This window comes from Chelonia mydas, chromosome 2, assembly GCF_015237465.2.
Source record: "Chelonia mydas isolate rCheMyd1 chromosome 2, rCheMyd1.pri.v2, whole genome shotgun sequence".
NCBI classification, from domain to species: Eukaryota; Metazoa; Chordata; order Testudines; family Cheloniidae; genus Chelonia; species Chelonia mydas.
In genome coordinates, this window is record NC_057850.1 from 164,930,233 (window position 1) to 164,952,034 (window position 21,802).

Consider the following 21,802-nt stretch of genomic DNA (forward strand, 5'->3'; position numbering starts at 1 on the left):
AAGCAAAATACGGACCCTGGACTTCAGAAAATCAGACTTTGACTCCCTCAGGGAACTCATGGGCAGGACCCCCTAGGAGGCTAATATGAGGGGGAAAGGAGTCCAGGAGAGCTGGCTCTATTTTAAAGAAGCCTTAGTGAGGGTTCAGGAACAAATCATCTCGATGTGCAGAAAGAATAGCAAATAAGGCCAATGACCAGCTTGGCTTAACAGAGAAATCTTTGGTGAGCTTAAACATAAAAAGGAAGCTCACAAGAAGTGGAAACTTGGACAGATGACTAAGGAGTATAAAAATATTGCTCGAGCATGTAGGAGCGTAATCAGGAAGGCCAAAGCACAATTGGAGTTGCAGCTAGCCAGGGATGTGAAGGGTAACAAGAAGGGTTTCTACAGGTATGTTAGCAAGAAGGTAGTCAGGGAAAGTGTGCGACCCTTACTAGGTTGCCTCCCCCATTCAGTGACAGATGGATATGGAAAAAGCTGAAGTACTCAATAGCCTTTTTTGCCTCGGTCTTCACAGACAAGGTCAGCTCCCAGACTGCTGCACTGGGAAGCACAGTAGGAAGAGGAGGAGGAGGAGAAGGAGGAGATGAGCAGCCCACAGTGGTGAAAACAGGTTAGGATTATTTAGAAAAGCTGGACATGCACAAGTGCATGGGTCTGGATCTAATGCATCCAAGATGATGTGATTGCAGAGGCATTGGCCATTATCTCTGAAAATGCATGGTGATCGGGAGAGGTCCCAGACGACTGGAAAAAGGAGAATCTTGGGAACTACAGACAGGTCAGCTTTACCTCAATCCCTGGAAAAATCATGGAGCAGGTCTTCAAGGAATCCATTTTGAAACACTTGGAGGAGAGGAAGGTGATCAGGAACAGTCAAAATGGATTTACCAAGAGCAAGTCATGACTGACCAACCTGATTGCCTTCTATGATGAGAAAACTGGCTCTGTGGATATGGGGAAAGCGGTGGACATGATATATCTCGACTTTAGCAAAGTTTTGCTACAGTCTCTTGATACAGCAAGTTTAAAAAAGTATGGATTGGATGAATGAACTATAAGGTGGATAGAAAGGTGCCTAGATCGTCGGTCTCAACGGGTAGTGATCAATGGCTCGATGTCTAGTTGGCAGACGATATCAAGTGGGTCTGTCCTGGCTCTGGTTTTGTTCAACATCTTCATTAATGATCTGGATGATGGGATGGATTGCACCCTCAGCAAGTTTGTGGATGACACTAAGCTGCAGGGAAAGGTAGCTATGCTGGAGGGTAGGGATAGGGTCCAGAGTGATCTAGACAAATTGGAGGATTGGGCCAAAATAAATCTGATGAGGTTCAACTAGGACAAGTGTACAGAATAATCCCATTCATTGCTACAGGCTGGGGATCTACTGCTAAGTGGCAGTTCTGCAGAAAAGGACCTCGGGATTACAGTGCATGAGAAGCTGGATATGAGTCAGCAGTGTGCTCTTGTTGCCAAGAAGGCTAATGGCATATTGGGCTGCATTAGTAGGAGCATTGCCAGCAGATCAAGGGAAGTGATTATTCCCCTATATTCGGCACTGGTGAGGCTACATCTGGGGTAGTGTGTCCAGTTTTGGTCCCCTCACTATAAAAAGAATGTGGACAAATTGGAGAAAGTGGGACAGAGGGCAACGAAAATGATTAGGCGACTGGGGCACATGACTTATGAGGAGAGGCTGAGGGAACTTGGCCTATTTAGTCTGCAGAAGAGAAGAGTGAGGAGGGATTTGATAGCAGCCGTCAACTACCTGAAGGGGGGTTCCAAAGAGGATGGTGCTAGGCTGTTCAAAGTGGTGGCAGATGACAGAACAAGGAGCAATGATTTCAAGTTGCAGTGGGGGAGGTCTAGGTTGGCTATTAGGAAAACTATTTCACTATGAGGGTGGTGAAGCACTGGAATGGGTTACCTAGGAAGGTGGTGGAATCTCCTTCCTTAGAAGTTTTTAAGACCTGGCTTGACAAAGCCCTGGCTAGGATGATTGAGTTGGGGTTGGTCCTGCCTTGAGCAGGGGGTTGGACTAGATGACCTCCTGAGGTCTCTTCCATCCCTAATCTTCTATGATTCTACTAAATTTCAGATCAGTGACCCTATTTTATGATGTTACATGAATAATTTCTGGTGTTGCACATTTGTAAACATTAGCTGCCGCGATGAAAGAGAAATGATCAGCCCACAAAAGCGGAAATATAGTCACAGCTAACATGTATTCTATTTCCTATATATAGCAACAGCAAAATATATGGGTAATCTGCACTGCCCTCACTCACAGCTATCACAATTCACTATAAAGGACTCGACCCTGTCCTTTGATACATGACATACATCACTTATAGGCTTCTGAGTATAAGCGTGCAAGGCATCTTCTTTTTCTTTCATCCTCCTTTTCCTGGTAAGGGTCATGGGGGCAGCATGGAGATTAGGGAGGATCAGACTTCCCTTTCCTCCACAATAGGTTCCAGATCTTTCTGAGGGATTCCACAATGTTCCCAGGCCAGCTGGAAGGTATAATCCCTCCAGCGTGTCCTGGGTCATGACCTCAGGGCTGTGTGCAAGCCAAGTAGGTGAATTTCCAAGTTAGTGATGCTATACTGTGTTTCTGTGCAACAGGCCAGCATCAGCTTCAAAGTCTGCGTGAAAGAGAAGGGGAGGATTGTGTTGTGAGGGCAAGTGAGGCTAGAGATAATCCCTAACACCAGTTATAAAACTTGTTGTAATGCAATATCCCCGTTCAACAAATAAAACACTGAATTGATTTTCAACATTTAATTATGATGGGAAATGAGATACTGGTTGAACTTTTTTGTAGTCATTTTTGCATGGTTGTGACCATTCATGGGATTCTTCAGTACATCTTTTCTGGCGTTGGGGAAATATTTATGGACAGTTTGAGTTACTAAAAGCCAAATCTTTGTATTCACTGCACTCCCACCAGAATACTGCAATCCATTCTTTTCCCAGACTCCTTAATCACAGTGTAGTATAGTTAGTATTCATCGTCAATCTCTGCCATTTTTTCCATATTGCATGATTTACAAATTCAAAAAGTTCCATTTTACAGCATTTAGAAAATTATCTAATTAAACATAAATTGATAGATTAGTTTTCAAGATTCACTGATCACTCAGATTTTATGTCTATGAAATTCCATGGAAAGAGTCCTGTGGGATCCATCTTGGGCAGCTTTAGTAAGAAGGGATCTACTGGAATAGTGTGTCCAGTTCTAGTGGATTTAGTTCCAAAATTCAAGAAGGATGTTGATTAGTTGGAGAGGACTCAAAAGAGCCACAAGAAAGATTAAAGGATTGGAAAAGCATGCATTAAAGCGATAGACTCAAGGAGCTCAATTTGTTTAGCTTAACAAAGAGAAGATTAAGGGTGAATTGATCATAGTGTATAAATACCTACCTGGGGAACAAACATTTTATAATATAGGGTTCTTCAATGTAGCAGAAAAAGGTATAACATGATCCAATGGCTGGAAATTGAAGCTAGACAAATTCAGACTAGAAATAGGGTGCAAATTTGAAAGTGAGGGTAATTGACCATTAGAAATGGTTTATCAAGGGTCACGGTAGATTCTCTTCACTGGTAATTTGTAAATAAAGACTTTTTTTTCTAAAAGATAACCTCTAGATATTGTGATGGGGCAAGGCCAGATGGCTACAGTAAAATAGTAGGAGACAGACATTAGCCACAGGCTAAACAAATCCCTGTTACCAAGATAAGCAAGTAGCAGCTGCTCCAGGTCAATTAAGACACCTGGGGACAATTAAGATCTTTCCAGAAGGCAGGTAAGACAGCTAGGTTGATTGGGACACCTGAAGCCAATCAGGGGCTGGCTGAAACTAATTAAAAGGCTCCCAGTTAGTCAGGTGGGGACACATGTCAGGAGCTGTAGGAGGAAGGTGTGCTGTTGGATAAACTGATCTGTACAAACCAAAACAGGCAGATGGAAGGAGGCCCTGAGGTAAGGGTGAAGGAGATATTGATGAAGTGGGGGCTGCTGTGGGGAAGTGGCCCAGGGAATTGTACGTGTCCTGGTTCCAAAAGGTCAGCTACCATAGCTGATACTATTAGGGTCCCTAGGCTGGAACCTGGAGTAGAGGGCAGGCCTGGGCTCCCCGCTTCCCCCCCTGAATTAATCAGTAAGACTGGGACAACAGAGACTGTACAAGGGAGAGTAGCCTCTCCTCACCTCCCTTGCTAGCTTATGATGAAAATGGCTCTGTAGGCTGTGACTCTTGCCTCTAGAGAGAGAAGGGCTATGTGGAGGGTTCACAGTGAGCCTCTGAGGCTATAGAAATCCACCAGGAAGCAAGGGACCCATGGAGACAAGGACAGAGCTTTGTCACAATATGTTCTAGTTTGTTACCTATCAACTCTATTCTTGGGGAACCAGGGCAGAGTACCCAGCCTGTCTGACTGATGAAAGACCTTCCCACCCACCTTCCCTGCCCCTCAGCCTCTGCTTGAACCAAAGCCGATCAGAAGAAAGACTTATAAAAAGCAATGAAAAGGCAGTGGGAGACACACCTAAGCCCCTCTGGACAAGGGTGAAAGGATTAGGGAAACTCCCCTAGCCTCATTTGCAAGGAAGATGGGACAGGGAGGCATCCCCCATTAGCATACAGAATGGAGAACAGAGATTCCAAGGCAAGAACTGCATGGAACTCTGGGACCATTAAAGCAGGGAAGCACGGCATGATAGGGGATCTCTGCTCCAGATGTTAATGAACCCATGCCTGCACACACCCAGCTCAGTAGTTATCAAACCAATTCTAGTAATAAATTCTTTATTGGTATCCAAAATACTAAAGCTGACTAATTGCATTGTGAGCTCCCTCGAAGGAACACCGCCCATAGTCAGGAATGAGCAGTTCCTATTGTCTAGCATGAACAAAACAAACAACTTTGGTATACTCCTTTGAGCCATCAGTTTACCCATAAACAAATCTAGTGTTCTCCCTTGAACCATTGTTCTTTCCCTACAAAAACCCCTACCCTTGCTCAAGTGCGTGCTCTGATACTTGGATCCAACATCTGTATCAGTTCCATTGGGACTTCATCTTCTCCTGACTGATCATGCTGGGGGCTCTGCCTGTCTCCAACACTCTGGACCCTCAGCTACCACCCCCACCTGGGAATCCTGATCAATTCAAGCTTCACAGAGTTGTGAGAACCCAGCTGTCTCTCTAGGTATAGCCTTCTGACTTGTGTGATCAGTTATAGTTTTCTAAACCTGACTTTTATAATCAAATTTAAGTTAGATTTAATATTGTAACTGTTTTCTTTGTTTGGCTCCCCCTGTATGGTTATTACCTGGCAATAAATAATGTTCATGGTTAAGCTGGTTGCTTCTCTCTCTCTGTCTCTCCCTCCCCATCCCCCCCGTGGGTGTTTTTGGCTTCCCCATTCGCTCTGCGGCAACGCTCCTTGTACCTAAGCTAAAGATCCCTGCAGCACCCAAAAATCTTGTGGGGTTTGCTCATCAAGTGGGTGACTACCAGTGCAATTGTAACGTGAAAGTGGGGACAGGGACATGCTGAACCTGGAGCATATGAGGATGGCAGCTTGAAAGTGCTGCTCAACCCAGCTTGCTCAGGTGTGCTCTATTCTGGTGCAGTGTCCATGGCATATGAGGGTGACAGCTTGGAAGTGCTGCTTGACTCAGCCTATTGAGTCAAGTGACATAAGGGGACAGCTTGGGAGTGCTGATTAACCTGGTCCTCTCAGACATGCTGTGTGTGTACACACATCTGATTCTGGGGCTGGAAGAACCCAGCCCCAGGGAACCTAGGTCCTGCAGGATAGTTCCATTGGAAAAAGTAGAGTTCTGTATGAGAACACAAGTGACAAGCAGTACATGGATAGAATTACAGAACCCCCACCCCTGCAGAAGAGTAACCCTAATAAATGAGCATACCCCAAAGTAACGGGCAAATCTGGTAACAAGTTCGGTGGCCCTCAACCTTTCCAGACTACTATACTCCTTTCAGGAGTCTGATTTGTCTTGTGTAACCCCCCCACACACACACATACACACACACAAGGTACACCTCACTTAAAAACTACTTGCTTACTAAATCGGACAAAAATACAAAAGAGTGTCAGCACGCTACTAATGAAAATAATGCTTACTTCTCATTTATAGCATACAATGATAAAATAAATCAATTGGAATATAAATATTGTACTTGCATATCAGCGTATAATATAAATATAAAGAACAGTATAAACAAGTCATTGTACGAAATGTTAGTTTGTACTGACTTCTCTAGTGCTTTTTTTGCAGGCTGTTGTAAAAGTAGGCAAATATCTAGATGAGCTGAGGTACTCCCTGGAAGACTTCTGTGTACCCTGGTTGAGAACCACTGTTCTAGTTCATGCAGGAATTAATTCGGGGAAGTCCTATGGCCTGTGCAGGAGATCAAACTACAAAGATTATAAGGCCAGAAGGGACCATTGTGACTATGAACCCATCACTTGTGTGTCCCTCCTCTGGCTCCTCCTGTTCTATTACACCAAACACAAACTACTACTAAGGCCTTTGCAGCCTTTTGCCCCTTCTTTAGGCAAGAATGTGGAAAGTCAAAGTGAGAGAAGCAAGTTTGAGATGGGGGGCTTTGGTTTTAGCAGTTGATGAATGGTAGGGCAGCAACTAAACCATTCCATTTCCCATCAGGAACCCAACTGTGTACCTACAGTTACTGATTCTTGTAACCTGGACACTATGACAATAGAAATACATTCTATGCAAATGCCAGCATAAGCTTATGTGAAATTACCCAAACCTATGCAAGCCCCCACCAAGCAGTCTGGCCCTCTATCCCCTGTAATGCTACCTGATTTTGACTTTCTGAAGGAAAGAACCAGTGACCTGGCATCTTTTTTCCAGCATCTTAGATGGATAGAGTTCTCCCATTTTGTGACTTCAGGGGCAAGAACTCTGCCACTACTAGAGATATGGATAGTCTACAAGGGGGGGATTAAGCAGCCTTCCTTGCACATTTCCTGCAGATGTTCCCTACAGCCAATACCTCTGAGAAAACAAGTCCCATTAATTCTCTGGGTTACATATTGAGTAATGAGCCAATCAGGGAACCAGCATCCAATTCAGCTCAAAGTGTGAAAAAAATCCACCAAAAAAAGCATTTCAGTTCTTCTAGTGGAAAACATTTTTCTGTGTGTTTTATATTGAGAAAACTTAAAGATCAGCTTTCATTTTGCAATCTTGATAGCAAGTTTTTTTGTAGCAAAAAATCTGTTATAAAATATTGATTTACCGATAACAGAAGTCATACATAATTTCTTACCGAGCAATTGCTCAGACTTTCAGTCTAAACTCTTGACGACAGAATTAGGGTAACAGGTCAGCTTTTCCTTCCTGCTCTTTAAACAGCCATCTTTCGTTCTAATACACGTTCAGGCCATATTTTTTTCCCAGTAGCATCTAGAGATTTAAGGGTGGGCTCCATTTTTGGGTGCCCAACTTGAGATACCTAAAATAAGCTGATTTTCAGGAGGGTGGATAGTCAGCACTTTCTGAAAAATCAGGCCTCTAAGATGTCTCAGGTCAGGTACCCTAAATCTGAGACACCTAACATTAGTCGTTTATATTGAAACCCTTGCCCACAAAACTTTTTCCATGGGAAAAAAACCATTGAGCACAGTGCCTATGGCAGTATGTATGCAAATAATAGGCCTTCATTTCAAGATTAGATAAACAATATCAAAAGTTGCCTGTAGGGGAAAAAGGAGTATTTCAGTGGCACATCACATTTGCAAGACAATAACCATAGACAGGTTTTGCTTCATTTGTGGCCAAATATGAACAAAGTATGAAAGAGTATTTTTGAACTTTACTCAGAGCTACAGTCTCACCTGCTTCCAGTGAAGCTGTTCCAGTTGTATTCAGGGGTGGAAACAAGTGGTGTTGACCAAAACACTTTATCCACACAGACAACAAATAGCGGGCTGAAAGTCACATGTGCTGTGGGATAGTTAATTTTGATTATAGGAGTAATATATTACACAATTAAGTAAAAAAGTGTTCAGCAGATCAATGAAACCTATTCGTTATCTTGGTCCACTGTGAGACTTATAAAAATGAATGTCTTTTTACCAAGCTTTTTACATGGTACCTATCACCAGGCTATCTGGGAGCCTCCCAAAATTATGAAATATACACATACTATAATTATTTATTACAGTAGCAGGGCCCCCTTACGCTAGGCACGGTAAAAACAAAGACAGTCCCTGCCTAAATGAGCTTTCATTCTAAATAAAATATTTCCTCTCTCTTCCTTCAGGTTAGCTGAAACTGGCTTATAGTTATTTTATAAAGCTAGTATTATAAAGGGAAGGCTAGTTCAAAGAAGCAGGCTTTGCATCATGCACTGAAGATGAAGAAGCTTCTGTCCATCTTGAGCTCTTTTGGAAGTAACATTCCAGATTTGAGAGGCAATCACTTGGACACCTTTGTCTTCTGAAAACAAATTTCTCTCTGGAGGTCAACAGTTTCATTGTCCCTGTTATGGGAGGTCATAGTCAAGTATTCAATTTGAAAACAGTGAAAAGACAAATGTGTCACAGCTGTATTTATTCACACATTAACCATTTCCTTCTTTTACTTTCTGGTAAGCTATACCCCTCTGTGCCTCTCCCTTAATGAAGATCAATGGTCTTTCTTTTAAAAAAATAAAAATAAAATTTATAACTCATTTCCAAATTATATGGTAAGCAACATCAGCTCCTTCCTGATCACCCTAGGCCAAATAATAGTCGTTCCATCTTTATGGATAAGATTTTGTAACACCAAGAACAGACAGACAATTAAAAACAGACTTTGGCCTGGTCTAGATAAATAGTGTAAAAAAAATTCTTAAACTCATGCTGCTTTATATGAACATATTACAGATGTTAGATCTCTGATTGAGAGGCATACTGAAGAGTACTGTTGGCCTTTGGAAAAATTACTGGTCTTTCAATCGATGTGGAAACTAATGAGAATATTCCACAAATTAAAATGAGACTTGGTTACACTTCCGTTGAGCAAAAGACCCCACATTGACTGTTCTGAAGATACTATAGTCCACAACAAAAGAGACCAGAACAATGAGTCATAATTGGCTAAAATCTCAGCTACTTGTTCTTTGTTTAGGAAATAAATTCCTATAGTGCTGTGCGACCGACCACAAACCATTTACTCCATAATTCCTGTAAAAGTTCCTCTTTCACTTGACCTCAAATACTGAGAAAAACAGCTGCTTGTATTAGGAGTTTCCTGTTTCTTAACCTGTGGTTCCCCAGCTAAGATCTTGCTGCTGCTGCTGCTGCTCCATTTAATTGAATCAAAGTTTTGCTATTTTCCTGCAGTGGGAGCAGGATCCAGCTACAATTGCATGAGAACGAACTTTGGTTTGGGGCAGTGGGGAGAGGTTGCTGCTGCTGACAATGCACTACTTACACTAGAGCCCTTCTTGTGAACTGTGATCTCGCTGAAGCGAGAGGAGTAAAGCTTTTAGGTATGAGTGACCCTGAAGTGGATTCACACTGATGGCCATTTGCCTTGGCTGCTGACTGTGCTGGCAGCACATTCCCAAATGAAGGGCGGGGGGGGGGGGGAGGGGAGGAGAGGGGAGAGGAGAAGAGGGGCGATATTTATTTCAGATCATTTTCTTTTTAAAAGCAGACGTTTGCATTTGGAAATCCCCACTTTAAACACATGCCAAGTGCAAAGGGTCATATTATCTGAAACGAGAATAAATATTTCCCCAAAGCCAGGCTTTGCAGGTTTACAGCTTGTAAATGTACATGCATCTTCCAGCTGGAGACCTTGCATGCATGCTCAATCAATCAAAGATGAAGGAGGCAAAAACACATTTTAATTTCACACTATCCATTCTAGAAAACTGGTCCTAATCCCTAACCTTCACTGCAGCAATGGGACCGCTGAAAATCAAGGGCCTGATATTGCTTCAAAGCGGTCAGTGACAAAGCTCCTAAGTCTTTAATGGGAGCAAGATGAGACCCAAATGAGAAGGCCCAAACCAGTCCCATGCAGGCATCAAAGTTTAACTCCCTGGTTGTTTTTATATATTATATATAAAAAATTAAACATAAGGAGAAATTTTCTTGTAATAAAGGAGATTGCTACAATTGCTATTCAAATTCATATTGGCCTGCAAGATGAGTCAGAAATTGATTCTGATGAGTGATACTGAAATGGCTGCTGTGGTTGTCTGAAGGAATTTCTCTGTAGTCAGCTTGTTCTCTTTTGGACTAATTGTTTTTCAGAGGGTCGGTCACCTGATTGGCCTTACGTTAAAGCAAAGAAATTATATATGTTAAAATATCAAGGCCTTGGCCATTCTAAAATTGGCTGAGAACATGCAAAATAGCAGCATGGGAAATGTCTTCTCTAAGCTTGGCCTGCCTGATAATGAACTGCCAATAATCACTGCTGCTCCACCCACATTCAGGCCTACCAGATCTGATTTCAGTGCTTCTGCCTTGATCCCACAACTCTTACTGTTAGGGAATTAAAGCAACTGTAGCTACTGTCCCAGACTACCAGTAACCACAAAGAGAAGAGGGCAGAACCTGCACAAAACAGATGTACAGTCTTACTCAGCTACAGACTTGTCTTTGAATCCATCAGCCAACATAGTAATAAACCTAACTTTTTTGTACATGTTTCTGAGACTCTTCCCATAGAGACTTTACAATTACCTCTCTAATTCACTCTGTGGGTGTTAATCCAACATTAAGGCCATTTTTGGCCTGCAAGTGCTCAAAATCTCTCAGACTCAAGTTCTCTTTAGTCACGTGGTGTGCAGTGTTAAACAAGGAGCAAGTTTTTGCCTCTCTATGATGAATTTCACAAATCAATTTAATAGGAGAGTGTGTACATAGTAAAGCATTTTCTGCATTCATAAATGTGAACTGTAGAGCAGTCACTGGAGCTTTTCAAAAGGAGGCTGGATAACCATCTGTTTTGGATGGTTTAGACACAAGAAATCCTGCATCTTGGTAGGGGGTTAGACTAGATGACCCTGGAGATCCCTTCTAACCCTGTGGTTCTATAATTCTGTAATATGCAGGGTATCAATTCTAGAGGTCTTATACCTATTTAAGAGAGCTACCTGCATCAGAAGCTTAACTTGCAGAAAGCATGAGAAGCAAAACTATCCTTCTTACAATAAATCCATGGCTGTAGGAGTTACCATGAATTCTGGAAAGTTCCATTACATATAACACATTTCTCAAATTTCTTATATTATTCATATGCTTTATATGCACTTGACCCAGGGCCTTTCACATTACCATCTGCTGGTTATTTTTACCAACCTCCCCCCCACATCAGCCCGCTCCCACTCCTCCACACTCGTAAAACACACACAAGATGGTGTTCTGCACCCCAGACATTTTTCAATCTTGTAAGCCTACCAACTGTGCGTGTACATAGGTTTTTATGCAAATGTGTTTAAAATAACTAGTATGGGGTTCATTTACAAATTAAACTGGCTCTTACAGTAGCTAAGTGTGCCATTGCTAGGCTCGTACAATATGATAGCAAGAAATCATCTCCCTCCTCAATTCAGATTGTCTTTTGCAACACCAGTGAAGGTAATAAATTGCAGTTTGTTTCACTGCAAAACTTACTGTGCCTGGATTATCAAATACACTATTGCTTGTCTTTCCAACAAAGGAATTACCTTTGAACTCTGGGCCTAAATCTTGCAAGCCATTGCTTGCTGCAGTCATTGCAAAGTTTGCATGGCTCTAGGAGTTGTTACATAGCCTACTCTGGCTTAGCTGGAAAACTAAACTGTTGCTCGCTTTTCTTACAAAACTGCCTTTGAAATACCCACACATAGCTGAAAAGCTCAGATCCAAACTCTCCTATCTACTGGGTATATCTACACTGGAGGTAGAAGGTGTAATTTCCAACTTGAGCAGAGATACCCATGTTTGTTCTGATTGAACTAGCATGCTAAAAATAGAAGTGTAGCCACAGTGGTGTGAGCAGCAAAAAAGGCTAGCCATCCTGAGTACAAACCCATCTGACACCCTAGGTACATATTCAGGGCAGCTAGCCTCTTCCACCACTCACACTACTACTATTACTACTACACTGCTATTTTTAGCACACTAGCTGTGAACGAGCTAGCAGGAGGTGGTCTACATGAGCTGGAAATTACACCTTCCACCTCCAGTGAGACATATCTTCAGTCACCACTGACCTTTGCTCAAGGATGTAAACAGGCAACGCACACAGATGTTTAGCCGATGGCATACTCAGAGCACTTCGTTCTGGACACTTCATCACTGCCTTAAACTCTCTGGCAGCTCAGTTCTATTACACAACTTTCTATCTTCCACTTCCTTTCTGATTATCAGCTCAGTTCTGTTGCTTTGTTCAGTCACTTTTCTTCCCATGTTCCTAAGGCAGCTCAGTTCTCTCTGCTCCACTCCCACTCAATTTTTCTAGTAAACTTAGAATCATAGAATATCAGGGTCGGAAGGGACCTCAGGAGGTCATCTAGTCCAACCCCCTGCTCAAAGCAGGACCAATCCCCAACTAAATCATCCCAGCCAGGGCTTTGTCAAGCCTGACCTTAAAAACTTCTAAAGGAAGGAGATTCCACCACCTCCCTAGGTAATGCATTCCAGTGTTTCACCACCCTCCTAGTGAAAAAGTTTTTCCTAATATCCAACCTAAACCTCCCCCACTGCAACTTGAGACCATTACTCCTTGTTCTGTCATCTGCTACCACTGAGAACAGTCTAGATCCATCCTCTTTAGAACCCCCTTTCAGGTTGTTGAAAGCAGCTATCAAATCCCCCCTCATTCTTCTCTTCTGCAGACTAAACAATCCCAGTTCCCTCAGCCTCTCCTCATAAGTCATGTGTCCCAGTCCCCTAATCGTTTTTGTTGCCCTCCGCTGGACTCTTTCCAATTTTTCCACATCCTTCTTGTAGTGTGGGGCCCAAAACTGGACACAGTACTCCAGATGAGGCCTCACCAATGTCGAATAGAGGGGAACGATCACGTCCCTCGATCTGCTGGCAATGCCCCTACTTATACATCCCAAAATGCCATTGGCCTTCTTGGCAAGAAGGGCACACTGTTGACTCATATCCAGCTTCTCGTCCACTGTAACCCCTAGGTCCTTTTCTGCAGACCTGCTGCCTAGCCATTCGGTCCCTAGCCTGTAGATCGCTAATCTGCATGGGATTCTTCCATCCTCAGTGCAGGACTCTGCACTTGTCCTTGTTGAACCTCATCAGATTTCTTTTGGCCCAATCCTCCAATTTGTCTAGGTCCCTCTGTATCCTATCCCTACCCTGCAGCATATCTACCTCTCCTCCCAGTTTAGTGTCATCTGCAAACTTGCTGAGGGTGCAATCCACACCATCCTCCAGATCATTAATGAAGATATTGAACAAAACCGGCCCGAGGACCGACCCTTGGGGCACTCCACTTGATACCGGCTGCCAACTAGACATGGAGCCATTGATAAATACCTGTTGAGCTAGACAATCTAGCCAGCTTTCTATCCACCTTATAGTCCATTCATCCAGCCCATACTTCTTTAACTTGCTGGCAAGAATACTGTGGGAGACAGTGTCAAAAGCTTTGCTAAAGTCAGGGAACAACATGTACACTGCTTTCCCCTCATCCACAGAGCCAGTTATCTCGTCATAGAAGGCAATTAGATAAGTCAGGCATGACTTGCCCTTGGTGAATCCATGCTGACTGTTCCTGATCACTCTCCTCTAAGTGCTTCAGAATTGATTCCTTGAGGACCTGCTCCATGATTTTTCCAGGGACTGAGGTGAGGCTGACTGGCCTGTAGCTCCCTGGATCCTCCTTCTTCCTTTTTTTAAAGATGGGCACTACATTAGCCTTTTTCCAGTTGTCCAGGACTTCCCCCAATCGCCATGAGTTTTCAAAGACAATGGCCAATGGCTCTGCAATCACATCTGCCAACTCCTTTAGCATTCTTGGATGCAGCGCGTCCGGCCCCATGGACTTGTGCTCGTCCAGCTTTTCTAAATAGTCCCGAACCACTTCTTTCTCCACAGAGGGCTGGTCACCTCCTCCCCATGCTGTGCTGCCCAGGGCAGTAGTCTGGGAGCTGACCTTGTTCGTGAAGACAGAGGCAAAAAAAGTATTGAGTACATTAGCTTTTTCCACATCCTCTGTCACTAGATTGCCTCCCTCATTCAGTAAGGGGCCCACACTTTCCTTGACTTTCTTCTTGTTGCTAACATACCTGAAGAAACCCTTCTTGTTACTCTTAACATCTCTTGCTAGCTGCAACTCCAGGTGTGATTTGGCCTTCCTGATTTCACTCCTGCATGCCTGAGCAATATTTTTATACTCTTCCCTGGTCATATGTCCAATCTTCCACTTCTTGTAAGCTTCTTTTTTGTGTTTAAGATCAGCAAGGATTCCACTGTTATGCCAAGCTGGTCACCTGCCATATTTACTATTCTTTCTACACATCGGGATGGTTTGTCCCTGTAACTTCAATAGGGATTCTTTAAAATACAGCTAGCTCTCCTGGATTCCTTTCCCCCTCATGTTATTCTCCCAGGGGATCCTGCCCATCAGTTCCCTGAGGTTGTCAAAGTCTGCTTTTTTGAAGTCCAGGGTCTGTATTCTGCTGGTCTCCTTTCTTCCCTGTGTCAGGATCCTGAACTCGACCATCTCATGGTCACTGCCTCCCAGGTTCCCATCCACTTTAGCTTCCCCTACTAATTCTTCCCGGTTTGTGAGCAGCAGGTCAAGAAGAGCTCTGCCCCTCGTTGGTTCCTCCAGCACTTGCATCAGGAAATTGTCCCCTATACTTTCCAAAAACTTCCTGGATTGTCTGTGCACCGCTGTATTGCTCTCCCAGCAGATATCAGGGTGATTGAAGTCTCCCATGAGAACCAAGGCCTGCGATCTAGTAACTTCCGTGAGTTGCCGGAAGAAAGCCTCCTCCACTTCATCCCCCTGGTCCGGTGGTCTATCGCAGACTCTCACCACGACATCACCCTTGTTGCTCACACTTCTAAACTTAATCCAGAGACTCTCAGGTTTTTCTGCAGTTTCATACTTGAGCTCTGAGCAGTCATACTGCTCTCTCACATATAGTGCAATTCCCCCACCTTTTCTGCCCTGCCTGTCCTTCCTGAACAGCTTATATCCATCCATGACAGTACTCCAGTCATGTGAGTTATCCCACCAGGTCTCTGTTATTCCAATCACATCATAATTCCTTGACTTTGCCAGGACTTCCAGTTCTCCCTGCTTGTTTCCCAGGCTTCTTGCATTTGCGTATAGGCACTTGAGATAACTCGCTGATCGTCCCTCTTTCTCGGTATGAGGCAGGAGCCCTCCCCTTTCGCGCGCTCCTGCTCGTGCTTCCTCCCGGTATCCCACTTCCCCACTTACCTCAGAGCTTTGGTCTACTTCCCCCGGTAAACCTAGTTTAAAGCCCTCCTCACTTATATTGCAGGGCCTACCAAGAAGGTCTGTGAACTCTAGTTATAATGAAGTCCTCCACTTGAATTTATTGAAATCATCTGCTGCTCCCTTTGTGATCTTACTGCATGTGTGTCAAAATGCTGAGGATACTGCTGGCTGAAGTCAAGCCACTGCTGAGAGAGCTGAACTCTGAACAGTTAATTACAAGAAAGACTGTTTTGTAAACCTCCGTGCTTCTGCAAAAACTGACCGTGCTCATTTTCAGCTGTTTGGCACCAGGTCTGAACACCTCTGAACAGCTGTCAAACTGATCAGGACACCAACCTTTAGAAATAGATGAGCCCCAATGAGGCAGTAAAGAATGCCTTTAAAAACAGGCAGCATTCTGTCAAAAATAACTGGAGTAGTTTTATCTAACTTTGTTTTGGAATTCTCTTAACATGAATCAAGCTTCATGTGCACTGTCAAAAATACCATCTGTATTTTTGCGCTACTATCTGAGCAAAGACATTTTTGAAAGATCATGTTTGCGACAAGCCATTCCCAAACAACAGTTAAAAAACAGAGTTTAAAAAGTCTCCATCCTATTAAGTATTTAGATCAGAATCAAGACTGAAGCTGTATCCCTAACCCATACAGTTATACCTAGCCAAAACATAGCGACATTTGTGGAATGTGAGATTACATATAAGCGCAGACCCCATAAAGGGAAAGTTACATTTGAACACTGAAAATGAAATCAATCAATTGGAAGGGGGTGGAGGGTTAGTCCTCATTTTTCTAGGTATGCATTTTTCTAGTTCTAGGCTTGATTACTGAGGATTCAATCCTGAGGCTCATGAAAAGTTCTGTATTGCAACGTGGCCCATGTCTGTGGACTGCATAAAGTAGATTGTGGTCAGACTACAGGAATGACAGCAGCAAGGCTGTTGCATCTGCAGTGGGTGTGTAATGTGGTGTTCTGAGATCACTTTAGTGCTTAAAAGTTCTTGCAAGAGGCTCTGTGTGAATCTGTCCCCAATGCCAGTTGGCAGTTGTCTGTGCATAACAAGAGCTTCACAGAACTTCACCCAGACTCCCTGTCTGGGATGCTCAGCTCTGAAAGGCTCAGTCCCCAACATCACATGGAGGTCCACTAGCCATAATCCCTGCAGACTGGGAGTCCAACTATAATCAGTGGACGTGGACCACCGGCTCAGTTGTCTTAGACCTGCTTTTATAAGAAGGAATTCTGTCCCTCAGCTCCACCACTGAAACTCCATTGACTTACACTGCGGTGGAGAGAGGGAGAATCAGTTTTCACTTTGTTTTCTTGATTGATAGAAAACCCACCCTTCATAAGTAGTGAACTGCACAATTTAAACCTACCACAGGGCATATTTTCATTTAGAAACCACAGCTTCTCTTAGAATTAATTTCCTCACTGGTTTCAAACTACGGGTGGGTATTTAATTACTTGCATGTGGATTGCATGAGAGAGTTGTGAGCGACTGCTGAATGAGGGCCGCTGTGTTGTTAACTAGTAAAAGAGGAAGATGAGTCAGGACTCCTGGGCTCGACTCCTGGCTCCGGAATTGACTTATTGTGTGATCTTGTACAAGGCATTTAGGCCAAAATATTGAAACTTGGGAGCCTTGAGCTAGGCACCCAAAGAAGTGGCCAATAACTCAGATTACTTATTTAGCGGCCTACATTGGCATGGACACACTTAAGTGAGAACATTTTGGCATTTATTTCTTGGTACCTCAGTTTGCCAATCTGTAAACTGCAGATAAGAACGCTTCCTCACCCCGAAGCATAGGTGCTGGAACTAGTGATGCTGCTGCACCCCCTGGCTTGAAGTGGTTTTTACATTATATACACAGTGGTCACAGTTTGGTTCAATGGCTCTGTCAAGGTTCCTCCCCCACTCTGAACGCTAGGGTGCAGATGTGGGGACCTGCATGAAAACCTCCTAAGCTTATCTTTACCAGCTTAGGTCAAAAAGTTCCCCAAGGTACAAAATATTCCACCCTTTGTCCTTGGATTGGCCGCTACCACCACCAAACAACTACTGATTACTGGGGAAGAGCTGTTTGGACACGTCTTTCCCCCCAAATACTTCCCAAAACCTTGCACCCCACTTCCTAGACAAGGTTTGGTAAAAAGCCTCACCAATTTGCCTCACCAATTCAACCCTTGGATCTGAGAACAATGAAAAAGCATTCAGTTTTCTTACAAGAAGACTTTTAATAGACATAGGAGTAAATAAAAGTAAAGAAATCCCCTCTGTAAAATCAGGATAGTAGATACCTTACAGGGTAATTAGATTCAAAACATAGAGAATCCCTCTAGGCAAAAACTTAAGTTACAAAAAAGATACACAGACAGAAATAGTTACTCTATTCAGCACAATTCTTTTCTCAGCCATTTAAAGAAATCATAATCTAACGCATACCTTGCTAGATTACTTACTAAAAGTTCTAAGACTCCATTCCTGGTCTATCCGCGGCAAAGGCAGCATAAAGACAGACATACAGACCCTTTGTTTCTCTCCCTCCTCCCAGCTTTTGAAAGTATCTTGTCTCCTCATTGGTCATTTTGGTCAGGTGCCAGCGAGGTTACCTTTAGCTTCTTAACCCTTTACAGGTGAAAGGAGTTTTCCTCTGGCCAGGAGGGATTTTAAAGGGGTTTACCCTTCCCTTTATATTTATGACAGGCTCTCAGCAACCCCACTATACAAATTGTTCCATCACCCCTGCACACAAGGGACTGGGGAGGCTCTATAATCACTGAGCTGAAAGCCGTCTGAGATCCTCAGGTAGAAATCATTATGGAAGCACAAAGTATTATTAAAAATAAAATTCTCTTAGGGTTTTTTACTGCTCTCCATCACCATAGCATCTGAGCACCTTCCATGTTAATAAAATAATAATAATAATTCCCTTGTGAACTTCAGGAATCTCTGGCACTGCTCCCTTTTGGGGATTAAAAAAAAATCCAACACCTCTGCTTGGGGTGTTTTTTGTCTGGGTTTGCATGGCAAAGTTATTGCTACTAAAACAGGGTGATGATTAAACACAGACAACGTTTCAGCAAAGCTATACAGTGTGCCAGTTTCCTACATCTCCGACAATGACATGAACAGGGACTTTTTTGAGCTTTTCAGTTTATTTAGCTAAGGTTTGGCTTTTCTAGATCAATATATAATTATAGACTTAAAAAATAAGATTTGGTTCACCCTTTGGTATTCAGAATCATTCGGAATAGGCAGTTGCCAGATACCTGTAGCATAAATTGCTGTTTGCGGGGCACTGGGACTGATTCTGTAGAAGTGCTGGTAGAAGGATTAATTATGAACAAAGTTTCCCTGTGCTGGATTTTTTTTTTTAACAATGCACTAGAGCTTCTAAGCACTAACTACAGTCATTGAGTTGGGAGTGGAAGGTGGATGTGGTTCTCTCCACAATATTAGAGTGTGTAATACATTGAAGTATGATGCAGGGAATGGGTTTATTTATTGCCAGTATTTATGCCCCATTTGGAATAAAGTGAGGGATTTTTGTGTGTATTCAGTAGCAGACATGTTATAATGAATTAGAATGAGTAATCATTCTAGCAGACCCCATGGATCCTTGTAACGTGGGGCAGGAGCTGTGTGTTTGGTGGATCAAATGAGAGCAAATGCAAAACTAGATTGGTGAGAAATTAGAGGTTCATACATCGGCATTTAGGTTTTAGTAATGTTGTAAGTGTGTATTAATGGGTTCTATACTGATGTACTAGAAGTATTTTCCTGCTATTAGTCACTTACAGTAGTATTTCTAAACACAGATCTTTGAGCTTACAGGATGTTAATGTAATTTCATTTACCAGATAAGTTCTAATGAATAACTGTTACGTAGTTGCCATATACAATAATGCACCTCACAAATTGTTCAATACTATACAAGAAGAAATTGCTTCTTGACCCTGGTAAAAAATCCTAACCAGGATATCTAATTGCCCGTATTGTATTAACCTACAAAGCCAAAAACCCTACTAATATAATACAATCAGACAATGTGTGGGATGACACCATCTCACCTGCATTCCCTGACATTTTGCAATTGCTAGAAGGGCATTTGAGAATTCTTTACCTTGGTTGAGTAATATGTCTGATCATTCGATAGGTTTAATTTCATGGATGATTGTGCAGTCTGTTATATCTGAGTAATCTATTTTTTATTCTACTGTTGATTTTGGTATTCCAGAGCATGGTGCATTTCTGGACCTCACATCTACCTGCCTTTGGCTTTCACAGTTAGCCAAATATGCTTTCCACTACTGGTCATCTTCTCTTCAGATTACTTTGCAGACTTTCACTAATGCAAAAATTCTATGATGTAGGCAGGTGCCATCTCTATTTTACTGAAGAGGAAACTGATGCAAAGTGACAGAGAGCCCTGAAGGGTATTTAAGGGCTTTACTTCCAGTAGTGTTGAGTACTGTAGACTAGTGGAAATCAAGTCAGTGGAAAAAATATCTGGCCCTGAGTCATAGGAAAAGGTAGGATGGCAAATCCCACCTCCTTGTTTAACGCTCAGGTCACTAGACCACATTTGCCTTTACTAGAGCCTGCTCTTGTGAGAGTCACAGCCCAGTTTTACTGATCAACCAGATGTCAACTTCTGGGTGCTTTGGGACCTGATCCTGCAATGAGTTCCACCCATGCAGAGCTTGTTCCTTGATAGGTATCAGCCCTACAAGATCCCTATCACCTAGAGAACACTAGTTGGGTAGAGTTTTAGAATACCAGTTCTCTTGCTCTGCTGACAAATTTCAGCATAAAAATTATCCCTCTGAACATGGTTAGCTGGAAAACACAAAGACATAGGAGGCCTTTTAAAAAGAGTAGACCACACTGAAGGAAAGAAATGGGATACTGTCTTAATCAAGTGAGAGCAACTGAAGAGAATGAAAAAGTATGACCACCATATGACAACTGGCACATGAACGGTAAGTGGTTGAGAGACTGCATACTTTTTCCAGAAATAAATCCAAAAGATTAAACTTAGACCCTAGAATCAAGTATTATTGCATAATAGTCTAGAGTTGGATCGTAAATGCTGAGTAAATAAAGAAATTGAGATTTCTCAAATAGCAGAAGAGTGTCAAAATTAGTCTAATTTAATTCCAAAAGCATTGAATAAATAAGTTTGGTCTTGTTTTCCTACATTATATACTCTAAATTACTGAGGCGCTGTGCATGACTACGACTGTGTGAAATAAATTACGAAACAATAATAGGGAAGTCTGAAACCATCACCACTTTCAATTGTTTCACAATGCTCTGAATCAGTAAGAAGCACCTACTTCTATCGGGCATTATTTGCCCATCTATTATCAATTGTGCAGTAGTAAATTACTTTTAAAAACATGAAGAATATGAATAGCCAGGGAATGGATTATACACAGAGGAACAAAGATGAGGCAGAGGTACTATTACAGTATTTCAGTTTTGAATAGATCATTTAAAAACCTGACTGTTCTACTGATAATTGGGGGTACACAATTCTGTCTCATTCTCTTTTAACTTATAGATTTTAGAGTATTTCCTATAGCATTTTGTTCAATTTCTATAGAACCCCTCTTGGGTATCATTCCTATTAAATTCTCTAGGGCTTTTCCATCCAAGTCTGCTTTTGAAAGGCTTCTAATTACAGAATGCTGCTGCTAGAACCGATACTGTGAGAGAGAGAAGAGGAAGTTGTTAGGAAGTGATAATGTCAGCGTCGTATGATGTTCATTTGCACCTGGGCTACAAGCTGAGACATCATCACTAACCCCAATCTCTCTCCCCCTTTTTAAAAAAGAAAAATGTTGAGAGAATTCTCATGGAAAGTCCCTGATTAATAGCCTTTGAGATTGAACTCTTCCCTCTGTTGGAGGGAGACAGCCCGGGCAGTTTCCCATATCGAAATGGCAAGAATACAGCTGGTTAGAAACCAGAATTTTTGTCCCAGGGGAAAAGTCTGACATGATGAAATTTTTTGTTCCAAAACAAAGTTTTAAAGTTTCCCCAAGTTCTGAAATGAAGTTCGGGGCCGGGGGGGGGGGGATGTTTCCAGGCAATTAAAACATTGTTTCAATGTCGAGTTTAATTATAAAAAATTCTAAACAAAGTGCTGTTTGAAACAAAAAAAACAAAACAAACATTCTGATAAGGTTGAAATGCTTTGTTTTGTTTTTTCATTGACATCAACATGGTCCCACACAATGTTTCAGTTTTGACAGATCAGTATTTTCCAATAGCAAAACATTCTGTCAACTCTA